Raw genomic sequence first — 11,736 nt, forward strand, 5'->3', positions numbered from 1 at the left:
CTGCATTGCAAGGCAGATTTTTAACCACTGGATCACTAGGGAAGTCCCCTCTTCTGATTTCAATTCTGGACATACTAATGGATTTACACACTTACAATGCACTGAAGCGCCTTTATTTTTCCCATTTAAAAAAAATTGCAAAATATACGTAGCATAACATTTACCATTTTAACCATTCTTGTCATTGTTGTTATAAAATCAACAACTGCTTTAGTTCAGTTCTCTCTGCGTTAACAAGCCTGCAGGGGGCAGTGGCCTGCCGTACTGCTTACAATACTGAGCCTGTAATTGCTGTTATCAAAATATACACCCGTATCACCATAGAAAACAGCATTAGCTACACTTCTTGTCTTTTTTTTTTTTTTACTTTATTTTACTTTACAATACTGTATTGGTTTTGCCATACATTGACATGAATCAAAAATATGGAACGCTTCACGAATTTGCGTGACATCCTTGCGCAGGGGCCATGCTAATCTTCTCTGTATCGTTCCAATTTTAGTATATGTGCTGCCGAAGCGAGCACTACACTTCTTGTCTTACCACAGGTATAAAAACTTAAATATTTACACCCTTGTTTCACCCTGACATGGAAATTTGAGGCCCAGGTCCCAAGTGGGGTCGGGAGGGGTGGTTGGTTAGCAAGGCTCGCGTGAGGGGCGCTCCTTGGACAGGTGGGTGCAGGACGAGGCATGAAGATTGGAGAGGAGGGCTGTTGCCCCACCTCCTGGGGTCCCAGCGTTAGAGGCAGACAAAAACAGAAACAAAACTTTGCTCCAAAATTTGCAGGAAAAAAAGGAACCCTGAAAGTTTAAGAGCGCTTGTCCTGCAGGACGGAGGACAGTGACGGATGAGTGAGCTCTCGGGCCATGGACATCCCTCCCCTTGCTGGGTCTGCCCTGGAAACTAGATCCTGCCCTGCGACTCAATGATAAGGAATAAGATAAGTATACAAGGTCACACCGTGAGGAGAAAGTTTAGGTGACACTCATACCATTTTTATCATCTTGCTGTTTAAAAAGTTACTTAAAACGATTTCTTTTGCATATAAATGAAAAAGATGAGACTATTTGGTCAACTGGTTTAACCATGTTTAATCATGCAGTTCAGTGGCATGAAGTACGTTCACACTTTGCAAACATTGCCACCATCCATCTCCAAAAGACTTTTCATCTTGCAAAATTGAAACTCCATACCTGTTGAAGGATAACTCCCCTTCCCCTCCAGGTCCTGATAAATACCATTCTACTTTCTGTCTGTATGAATGGACTAAGCACCTCATGTAACTGGACTCATACAGTGTTTGTCTTTTTGTGACTGGCTTATTTCACTTAGAAGAAAAGCCTCAGGTTCACTTATGTTCTCATGTGTGAGAATTTCTTTTCTTTTCAAGGCTGAATAATATTCCATTGTATGTATATACCCCACTGGGTTTATCCATCCATCCGCCGATGGTCACTTGGGATGTTTTCGCTGCGTTTAAGCTTTTCAAGCCTTTGTATACAGGGTAGAGAAACTCAGCATCAGTCAAGAAAAGAGCAAAATTGAGCTAACAGCAGCAGACGTGGGTCAGAGAAGTATGCTCTGAATTATTTCTAATTTGAGAAGCAAATTCCAGTGTTTAGAAAAAGTCAGGCTTCTGCCTTTGTTCTTTTCCCTTCTCTAAAGAGATATTACTGAATTGTAAGTTTCATAAGATCAGGGAATGTACTGAATTTAAAGAAGGATTGAAGGTACGGCACATTCCACATACTTTGTAGCAAAATTCCTAGCAAATTCCATTACCTTATCTTTGAATACAAAATGTAGTGTGCTGTTAATGATCTATTTTGATCTGAATTACAACATGTGACTTTACAACCGTCTTATAAGACGAGCAGGGCGTTTACTTGTGCAATTTTGTAGGTGGAGAAGCTGAGAGCTTCAGCCATCAGCTCACCACCAGGCAACGTGGTACAGGGAACTCCTCCAGAGGTTTTACAGCACCAGCTTCAGCCCTGTCCCTTTGTCCACGTGGCCTGTCGGTAGTCGTGATGACCATTTCAAGTCACTTCCTGAGTACAGTTCCACCACAAGGCACAGAAGTATAAGCTAGACAGTGTCTTAAGGTCCTTCTAACCTTAATATTTTATGTGACAGTTTTCCATGACAGTGAACCCTATTTTTATTGTTATTTTTTATTTTAAATTTTTTATTGTAGTATAGTTGATTTACAGTATTGTATTAATTACTGGTTTATAGCAAAGTGATTCAGTTACACATATATGTATACATAAAGGGATTCCCTGGTGGCTCAGATGGTAAAGAGTCTTCCTGAAATGCTGGAGACCAGGTTTGTTCCCTGAGTCGGGAAGATCCCCTGGAGAAAGAAACGGCAACCCAAACCAGTAATCTTGCTTGGAAAATCCCATGGACAGAAGAGCCTGGTAGGCTACAGTCGGTGGGATCACAAAGAGTCAGACTTGACTGAGCGACTTCACTTTCACTTTTATATGTGTACATACATTCTTTTTTTACAAAAATATTCTTTTCCATTATGGCTTATCACAGGGTAGTGAATATAGTTCTCTTGGCTGTATTGTAGGACCTTGTTGTTTATAGGTGAAAGTGAAAGTCGCTCAGTTGTTTCCAACTCTTTGGGACCCCATGGACTATACAGTCAGGGAAATCTCCAGGCCAGAATATTGGAATGGGTAGCCGTTCCCTTCTCTAGGGGATCTTCCCATCCCAGGGATCGAACCCAGGTCTCCTACATTGCAGGCAGATTCTTACCAGCTGAGCCACAAAGGAAGCCCAAGAATACTGGAGTGGGTAGCCTACCCCTTCTCCGGGGGATCTTTCTGACCCAGAAATTGAACCAGGGTCTCCTGCAATGCAGGTGTATTCTTTACCAACTGTGAGTGATCTGGGAAGCCCCTGTTGTTTGTTTATAACTCCTTTTTAAATATGAAGATAGGTCTGTGAGATCAGGCCTGCTCACATTTAGATAATAGTGAAATAATGCCAAGTTCTGTTAGAGACGCTGCAATAATGGGAGGGACTCAGAAAAACACAACAGAAGAGGGTAGAGTTGAACAGGTTGGGTAGGAAGAGCCTTGCTCCTGGACGCTCATGCTTAGCTTAGAAAAGGTTGGCATAAAGTTGATCACATGTATGATGGTTTGGCCCAAGCAGGACTCCCTAGAGCAAAGCTATGAAATGCTCATGTTCACTGCCCCCATGTGCTCCAGGCTCCTCTGGTCTCCTCTCTGCAACTTTTGGAACAGATCTTTCTCAGCTCTGCCCAGGAGCTCAGTCCCGTCAAGCTGTCCCATGTGCCCAGCCCTACCAGGCGCCATCTGAGCCCTCTTTCCAGACAATGCCCCCATCCTCTGTACTTTTCCCTCTGTCTCTTCAAAACTTGCCCATTTAAAACTTCTGTTTAGAGGACTTCCTGGTGGTATAGAGGTTAAGAATCTGCCTTCCAGTGCAGGGGGCCTGGGTTTGATCTGTGGTCAGGGAGCTAGATTGCACACGCTACAGCTAAGAGTTCCCTTGCTGCAACTAAAGATCTCATAAGCTGCAAGTAAGACCTGGGGCAATGAAATAAATATCTTTCAAACCCCCAAAACCTTCTGTTTAAAAATGGTAGAGGCCCCATAGACACTTATTTCCCCACCTTCCTCAAACCGACTAGTAGCTGCAAAAGAATTTTAAATGGAGTTAGAATAAAAATTTGAAAAAAAAAAAAAAAAAGAGGACACAGTAGAAGAGAGATTTCCATGAATTTTGGGGACACAAAATAGACATCAGGGAAACTAACCTAGGAAGGGGAGACATTCCAACCTAAGTGGAGGTGGATCTGGAAGAAAAGAAAGCCAACTGGTTCACAGGCTCAGGGCCTGGAGACCCTAGGGACCAGGGTCGGCAAGACTTTCAGGAGGGAAAAGCATTAGCTGAGTGTCTCGAGTACTGACCAGCTGGGTCATTGTCCCCCAGGCACTCATCAGACAATAATCTCCCCCTGCCACAACCAGTAAGACAGCCGAGATCTGTTCTCTTGGGAAACTAAATAACCAAAGCTTTGGATTTGAAGAAGTTTGAAATCTGGGGACACAAAGAACAAGGGAAAACTGGGATGAGCACCAGGCTGAAATTAACACAATTAATTTCTACAAATAATTGTCAGGATCACAGCCCTTTTCCCCACCCTGCCCTCAGAAGTTCAACCGCAAAGCCTATGCTTGGATACCACTCTGGCTATAACAAATGAATGACCCTCTTTTTTGTGTAGAAATCTAACAGCCTCAAAAAAAAAGAAGTGCAAATGTTTCAGGGTTCCATAATAAAAATGACCAGCCCCATAAAAAAGAACCGACCAGTCAACAAGTTTAACCCATATGTGTAGAACATCAAATCAGCTTTTTAAAAAGTGGCCTCACTTTTCAATATGATAGTCAAGGATGGCTGCACATTTGGCAAAAGCCCCAAACATGAAAGAGAGAGATTTCAAACCAACCAATCAACCCTAGTCAAGCCCTGGAGGGAGAACAGTGCAAGAAAATGAGGCAACTATGACATTAAAGTCCTTGAGGATGGAACAAGCAAAATACCATGGAGAAAAAGAACATCAGAAAGCAAGAAAGGACTCAGAAAACTGTAAATATAACAATCAAATGAAAAATACATAACAAGGAGGAAAGTAAAATTAGCAAAACCTACTAACCAGAGAGTTAAACCAAAAGTCAAAGAGAACAAAAATAGTAATAGTCCATCTATAAGACAGTGTGCAGGGGAGTACCCACAATGCAAATTTTTGCATCTAAAGTATTTCTTGCATTGATCTTTCCACAGATGCTTGAAATTCAATGACTAATTGCCTTGGCTCCTGAGGGGTATTGGATATTTAAAGTTTGCTAAGATGGAAACCTTCCCAGGAAAGGAGAGTCCTTTAGTAGGGATTACTTTGCTCCGTACTGAGAATGAGAATGGAAAATGGAGGGGATGACCTGGCCATCCAGGATTAGCCTTTGGTCAGGCCCTTGTTTTTAGTGCTCACCAGCCCAGAGCAGTGAGAAAATCATTGTAGATGTGGTCTTGGCGTATTTGCAGTAGCAGAAATTTGCCAGGAGGCGGCAGCACTGTTTAATCTGGTGCCTCAGCAGCCGCAGTTCCCTCCAGGGCCACAGGGAGGCAGTGCAAGAGCACGCCGCCTCACCTGAGAGGCGGGTGAGTTGGCGGTTCTCCGCGCAAAAGCAGTTTTATTAACGTTACTGCTGTGATTACAGAGGCCATTCAGCAAATATTTGTTTGGAAGGGTCAAATCTATGTGTGTGAAGCTTTAGATGCTCAGCCGTGTCCAACTGTTTGCGACCCCATAGACTGTAGCCCACTAGGCTCCTCTGTCCATGGAATCCTCCAGGTCAGAATACCTCCGGGGGATCTTCCTGACCCAGGGATCAAACCTGGGTCTCCCGCATTGCAGGCAAATTCTTTACCGTATGAGCTACCAGGGAAGCTCCAGGGAAGCTTGGCAGGTGCCACAGCCTTGGGTGTAGGCTACTTCTAGCCCTTTGCAGTGGAAAGCGGCTAGAGAAAACACACTGCCGTGCTGACTGGTCTCGCTTTAAACTCACACCCATCAACACCGTGGGGACCCTTATCAGCCTCTGTTTCCCCGGTTCATTGCCTCTAGCTCTCTCCTGGATGCCTATTTTACACTTTGAACTCACTTTGCAAGACCTCAGCTGTTGATGGGTTTGCTTCCCACTTCACTGACCAAATGAAGCAGCTGGAAGAGACCCTTCACCATGTCCGCACCAGCATCCACATGCTTACAGTGAAGAGGAACTGCCCTGGTTCCTACAGGCAAGTCTGCCTGTGCCCTGGATGGAATCCCTCCTCATCTCCAGGGAAACCGGAAGCCAGCAGTGGTCCATGTTTACCCTACATCATCAGTTTTCCTCTCTATTGTGTTATTCTCAGTAGCACCCATACCTGTTGTTATTGACCCCATCAAAATTTAGAATCCCTCTCTGGCCCCAAGTACCTGTCAGCTATGCCTCATCTCTCTCCTCCCTTTTCCGGTAAAATTCCTGGAGTTTTCCATGCTTGCTGTGTCCAAAGCCTTTCCTGTCATTCTCAGGCAAACCCACTGCTATCAGGCTTTTGGTCAGACTATTCCAAAAAAATCTCTTGACCTCCATCACTTAAATCCAATGGTCCACTCTCTGTTCTCAACTCTGCCTCTCGTGGCAAGGGACACACTGATGTCTTTGCTTTCCCTGGAGACACGTTCTTCCTTTTGGCTCCAGGTCACCACCTTCTGCCTCCTCCCTTCTTAGTCCTTTTCTGATTCCGCTTTTGCCCCCCAGTCCCTTATTCTTAAACTCATGGGCATCCTTACAGTCTCCTGCTCTTCCTCGCTCAGGCAGTGGCAGCCCCATCCTTCCAGCTCCCACAGGCCAAAATCATTGCTGGCACCTGTGGCTCCTTCTGCTGTGTCGCATCCCACATCTAATCCTGCAGGAAATCCTGGTAAGCGCTACCTTCAAAATACATCCAGTTCCAACCACATCTCATTACCTCCGGGCTAAGCCACCAGCATCTCCCCTGTATCATGGCCACTGCCTCCTAACGGGGCTTCCTCTTCCATGAGCGACCTCCTGCGATTTAATCTCAGTACAGTAGCTGGAGGGAATCTTTTGTAAAAAGCCCGACCATGTCACTCCTCTGCTCTAAGCTCTCCAAGGGATCCTCATTTCAACTGAAATACAAGCCAAAGTTCTTAGAAGGGTGTGCAAGACCCAAAACCAACCCCAACCAGCAGGAACAGAATAGGAGTCACATGTGGAGTTTAAGTTCCCTGGCAACCATGATTAAAAAGTAAAAGGAAACAAGTGACGTGACTGTAGTAGTATATTTTATTTAACACAGTATCTCCACAATATTACCATTTCAACGTGGGATCCATGTAAAAATTGAGAAAGTTCACATTCTTGCTTCCATTCAAAGTCTTTGAAATGGAGTGGGTCGTAGCCACATATCAAGAGCTCGGTAGCCCTTTGTGGTTGGGGGCTCCTGCAGCCCTCCTCTCCATCTCCCTGACAGCATCTCTGGGGTCCCCCTTCTCCGCTAAACTCACTCTGCTCCTGCCCACCACACAGGCTGGCCCTGCAGGACTTCACACAGCCTGCCACGCTCCCTAAGGAGTGGTTATCCTGCTTACACTGGAACCACCACACCTCCCATTCAACACTCCTAATGCCTCATACCTGCTTCTATTTTTCCCCTTAGCACTTATCACTCTTTGGAAGATCTGATATTCCTTATGCATTCTGCTTTCTCACACAGAAGGTACGAGGATGACCTGCCTATTTTTTTAGGAGATAGGCTCCCAGCACTTACAACAGGGCCTGGCACGTAGTAGGCCCTCAACAGCTGCTTCTTGACTGACTGAGTTAATCAGAGCAGACATCTATCTCCCCAAAGGGTTTTCAGATCAATGCTTACAGCTGACATCTCACAGGGCAACAGCAGTCCTGATGTTGTAGTGATGGAGACCAGGGCTGTTTCATCTGTTAGATGTCACTGCGAGAAAAGGCAAGGCCAGGTTCAATGCAGTGAACACTTCTAGAGTGTCCCCTGCATACACAGCTACAAGAAGCAGTAACAATGGTCAGAAGGACACGACGCCCTGTCCTTCTGGCTGGCCTGTATTTCCTCTGGAGGCTTCAGAGGTCAGAGCCAGTGGCAAAGCAAGGGTGGCGTGGGGAGGTGGGAATTGCTAGAGACTAATTTTTTGGAAGGAAAAAACTTTGGCTAATTCAAAATGAATTGGACTGTCTTAGGAGGTGTTTAACTCTGGCTCCAAATCTAGATTTCACTATTGCTGAGAAGGTCTGGGTTCTGCGTGGGAGATGAGACTCCCTCTAGAAATTTGCCCTTCACGTTCCAGGATACATAAGCCTGAATTTGGGGTTGAAGCCCTGGTCCCTATTTACATGCTGCTGTTTATCTATTTACATATCATGTTTTTTCCTAGGATGTTATCTGTTCCCAGGGATTTTCTGTAGATATTGTATGTAACTGTCTTCTATATGAATTGACATAGACTAGAAAGTAATTTTTCACCTTTACTTGGATATTTTTCTTCTAAGTTTCAGGAGTTCCCAATTTAAAAAAAAAAATTTTTTTTTTGTCTGCATCGTGTGGCATGAGGTCTTAGTTCCGCACCAGGGATTGAATCCATGCCCCCTGCAGTGAAAGCTTGGAGTCTTAACGACTGGACCTCCAGAAAAGTCCCAGATTTCCCAAAAATGTAGTTAAAGCACTGGCCCCCTTAAAAATTTTCAAGTTATTTCTAAAATTATGTTCCAGATGAAACTAGAGCCGATTATACAGAGTGAAGTAAGCCAGAAAGAAAAACACCAATACAGTATACAGACACATATATACGGAATTTAGAAAGATGGTAATGATGACCCTGTATGCAAGACAGCAAAAGAGACACAGATGTATAGAACGGACTTTTGGACTCTGAGGGAGAGGGAGAGGGTGGGATGATTTGGGAAAATGGCATTGAAACATGTATACTATCATGTAAGAAACGAAGTGCCAGTCTATGTTCAATACAGGATACAGAATGCTTGGGGCTGGTGCATGGGGATGATCCAGAGAGATGACATGTGGTGGGAGGTGGGAGGGGGATTCAGGATTGGGAGCTTTTTTCCCCCCGTGGTGGATTCATGTCAATGTATGGCAAAACCAATACAGTATTATAAAGTAAAGTAAAGTAAAAATTTTAAAAATCAAAAATAAAATAAAATATTTAAAAAAATAATAAAATAAAATAAAATTATGTTCCTACCAGGCAAAGATGATTCCTCACCTCTTTCCCTTTCAGTAATAGCAAGAATCACTACTCCTCAAAGTTCAGTGCTATTGCAAAAGGTGTGGAGGTGGAGGAAACTGAGGCTCAGAGATGCAAATTAATTTGCCCAAGGCCAAAGGCAGCCAAGGAGCTTCTCCAGGTTTTCCTTCCTTGTTCTGTACTCATTTATTGACTCCACAAGTGTTTATTCATCTCCTCTCTGTCAGGAGCTGCTCTGGAAATTGGGGACAGGCTGTGCACAGACGTCCCCCCACTGCTCCCTGGGAACTTAGCCTCCAGAGGTGGGTTAGAGTCTTTCACTATCACCTAGTCTGTTTCCTGTCCCGCTCTGCCATCCCCACCAGCCCCCAGGGAGGATTTCTGTAGACGCTGTGGGTTTGCTGCTTCTCCACTGACCCTGTCGTGTTTTCCTGGACTTACTCTATTGTAATCATAAGAACCAAAGCATTTTTCACTTCTGATTGGATAGCAAGAGCTCACTTCTTCTGAGGTGGCCACACATCTTAGCCAGCATTGCCCAGTGGACTGTATTTTGAAAACTCGAAAGGCCCTCTGTGTCTCCCTGGAGCTGTTTGTTTCCAGATCCTAGTGACAACGTGGATGTTGATGGAGAAGGGGAGTGGGGAGTGCACACTGAAGTGGGCCAGGGAGGGACGTGATTTCTCGGGAAACATTTGTGTGCCTCTTCCCTCTTCTGGATGGAGAAGGAAGCGGCAACCCACTCCAGTACTCTTGCCTAGAAAATCCCATGGATGGAGGAGCCTGGTGTCCATGGGGTCGCAAAGAGTCGGACACGGCTGAGCAACTTCACTTTCGCTTTCACCTTCCCTCTTTTGGAAGGTCAGAACTTACACCCGGTTCAGGTCACGACCCTCTTCACTGGCTCCTCCCAGACTCCTCCTTAAGCCCACCCTGCAGCGCCCATGCAAGCGTCCAGTGCATATTTTAAGGGATCAACCTTTCTCTTTTTATTCAGTCTAATTTTACTCACTTGTTCCAGGCCAAAAAAAAAAAAGTCCTTGAAGTATTTTCTAAATTGCTTTCATTTAAAAATAATCAGAAGATTATAAAAGCTTAAAAAAGAAAAAAGCTTCAGCTAACCCAACCCTTATTTATAACCATAGCATGTGTTCCATGTATGTAAATCACTTTCACATTCAGGTATACCAAATCGAGTGAGGTGTACTGATTTCACTGATTCACTGCTTTTCTTCACCCGGAAAGGGAGGCACTGTTAAACCAGCAGTCCTGGGTCTTCCTTGGTTTTCCAGTGGCTAAGACTCTAAGATTTCAATGCAGGGGGACCAGGTGTGATCCCTGGTCAGGGAACTAGATCCTACATGCCACAGCTAAGAATTCACATGCCCTCAGTTAAGACCTAGTGCAGCCAAATATATATTTTAAAAATTAAAAAATAAGAGAAATGAGTGGTCCTAAGTTCTTAGCATCACATTCAAGGACCCCTGATATAGCTCTAAATGACTTTTCTAGGTCACGCTGAACTGGAACCCTGACTAATTTTTATTTCATGTCCCCACACAGTGCTGAACAGATGATGAGTGTGAATTATCTGTCATCCCTGGCACTACTGATACTATCACTACCTTCAATCCCTCTGAGCAGCTAGTTCCTTGAATGGCTTACCGCCAGTGATCTCCTCCTCCCCCCAGTGGCACTCACTTCTCCAGTGGTTGACCCCTAACCCTTGTCGTCACCAGTGGCTGCCCCTGCTGGGATCTCAAGGGCAGCTGTTTGACTCTGCCTGGACCTCTCTGGTACCCCTCCCCAACGTTCCCAAAGGAGACCTCAATCCATTGATGCCCCAGTTTGCAAAGCTCCTTTGACGGCTTTATAGTCTCTCTCCCTCTCCTAATCACCGGAAAGGCTTACACTAAAAATGATTTGTTCTTTATTTGAAATTCAGATTTAATTGGGTATCCTATATTATTGTTTAATAAATCTCTCTTATTCCTACAATCATTATAAACACTCTCTTATGCAATAACTCTCAACCTTGGTCTCCTCCTGCCTGACACTTCAACAGCAGAACCAGTTTGCTGAGCCCAACTTTGTGACAATTCTGCGTCGCGGCAGCGGAGACACTCAGCCTCCTTGAACAGCTTTGACTTCAGATGCAAGACACCAACCTCAAAAGGGGTCAGTGCAGTGGGAAGATGCGTTCTACTTAGATGTTTCAGGTCAATCCACGCTCTATATTTTATTCCTTTGTTTGTCTCCTGAAATCGTTTATATTTGCTCACTCATCCTCATTCTCAGGGTGCTACTTCACTGAGAAAATTGAAGCACTCCAGAGAATTCAGATTCCCCTCACCACTTATGTCCAATTTCTCTGTACCCATCTAGGTTACACTTGCCAGTTATATCGATTAAGGGTCTGCAGACTCTGGCCCGTGGCCTAAATCCAGCCCACTGCCCATTTCTGCACAGCCTGCCATTTGTTTTTAAAAGATCGGAGGTGGGGGGAACCCAAAGAAGAATATATTTGTGACATATGAAAAGTATATGAAGTTAAAATTTTTATGAGCTGAAACAAAGTTTTATTGGAACAAGTCCATGACCATTCATTTATGTACCACCCACAGTGGCTTTACAGCCACAACAGAAAAGTTGAGACAGAGACCAGAGGACCCACAAATACTGAAATATTTACTATCTGCTTCTTTCTAGAAAGAATTTTCTGACCCCTCACCTTCTGTGCTCCAACCCAAAACCACTTAATCCCATCCCTTCTCCAGTACTCAGAATGTTTACCCTATTATTTCTACCCAATTCGACACCACTAGTTTTTCTGTCTACTAAATCGCACCCATTTGCATACCAAAAACCTGTAATTTCTCCAATCC

At 44.4% G+C, this 11,736-nt stretch overlaps 1 non-coding gene across 1 annotated transcript; it reads right to left on the reverse strand.

Moving 5' to 3' along the window:
* Positions 1 to 419: 419 nt before the first annotated feature.
* LOC138426099 (U6 spliceosomal RNA) lies at positions 420 to 526 on the reverse strand. The gene has a single exon (XR_011251523.1). It is a non-coding gene; the product is annotated as a U6 spliceosomal RNA (small nuclear RNA).
* Between the last annotated feature and the right edge of the window lie 11,210 nt (positions 527 to 11,736).

The sequence above is a fragment of the Ovis canadensis genome, chromosome 20 (genome assembly GCF_042477335.2).
Source record: "Ovis canadensis isolate MfBH-ARS-UI-01 breed Bighorn chromosome 20, ARS-UI_OviCan_v2, whole genome shotgun sequence".
Lineage (NCBI taxonomy): Eukaryota > Metazoa > Chordata > Mammalia > Artiodactyla > Bovidae > Ovis > Ovis canadensis.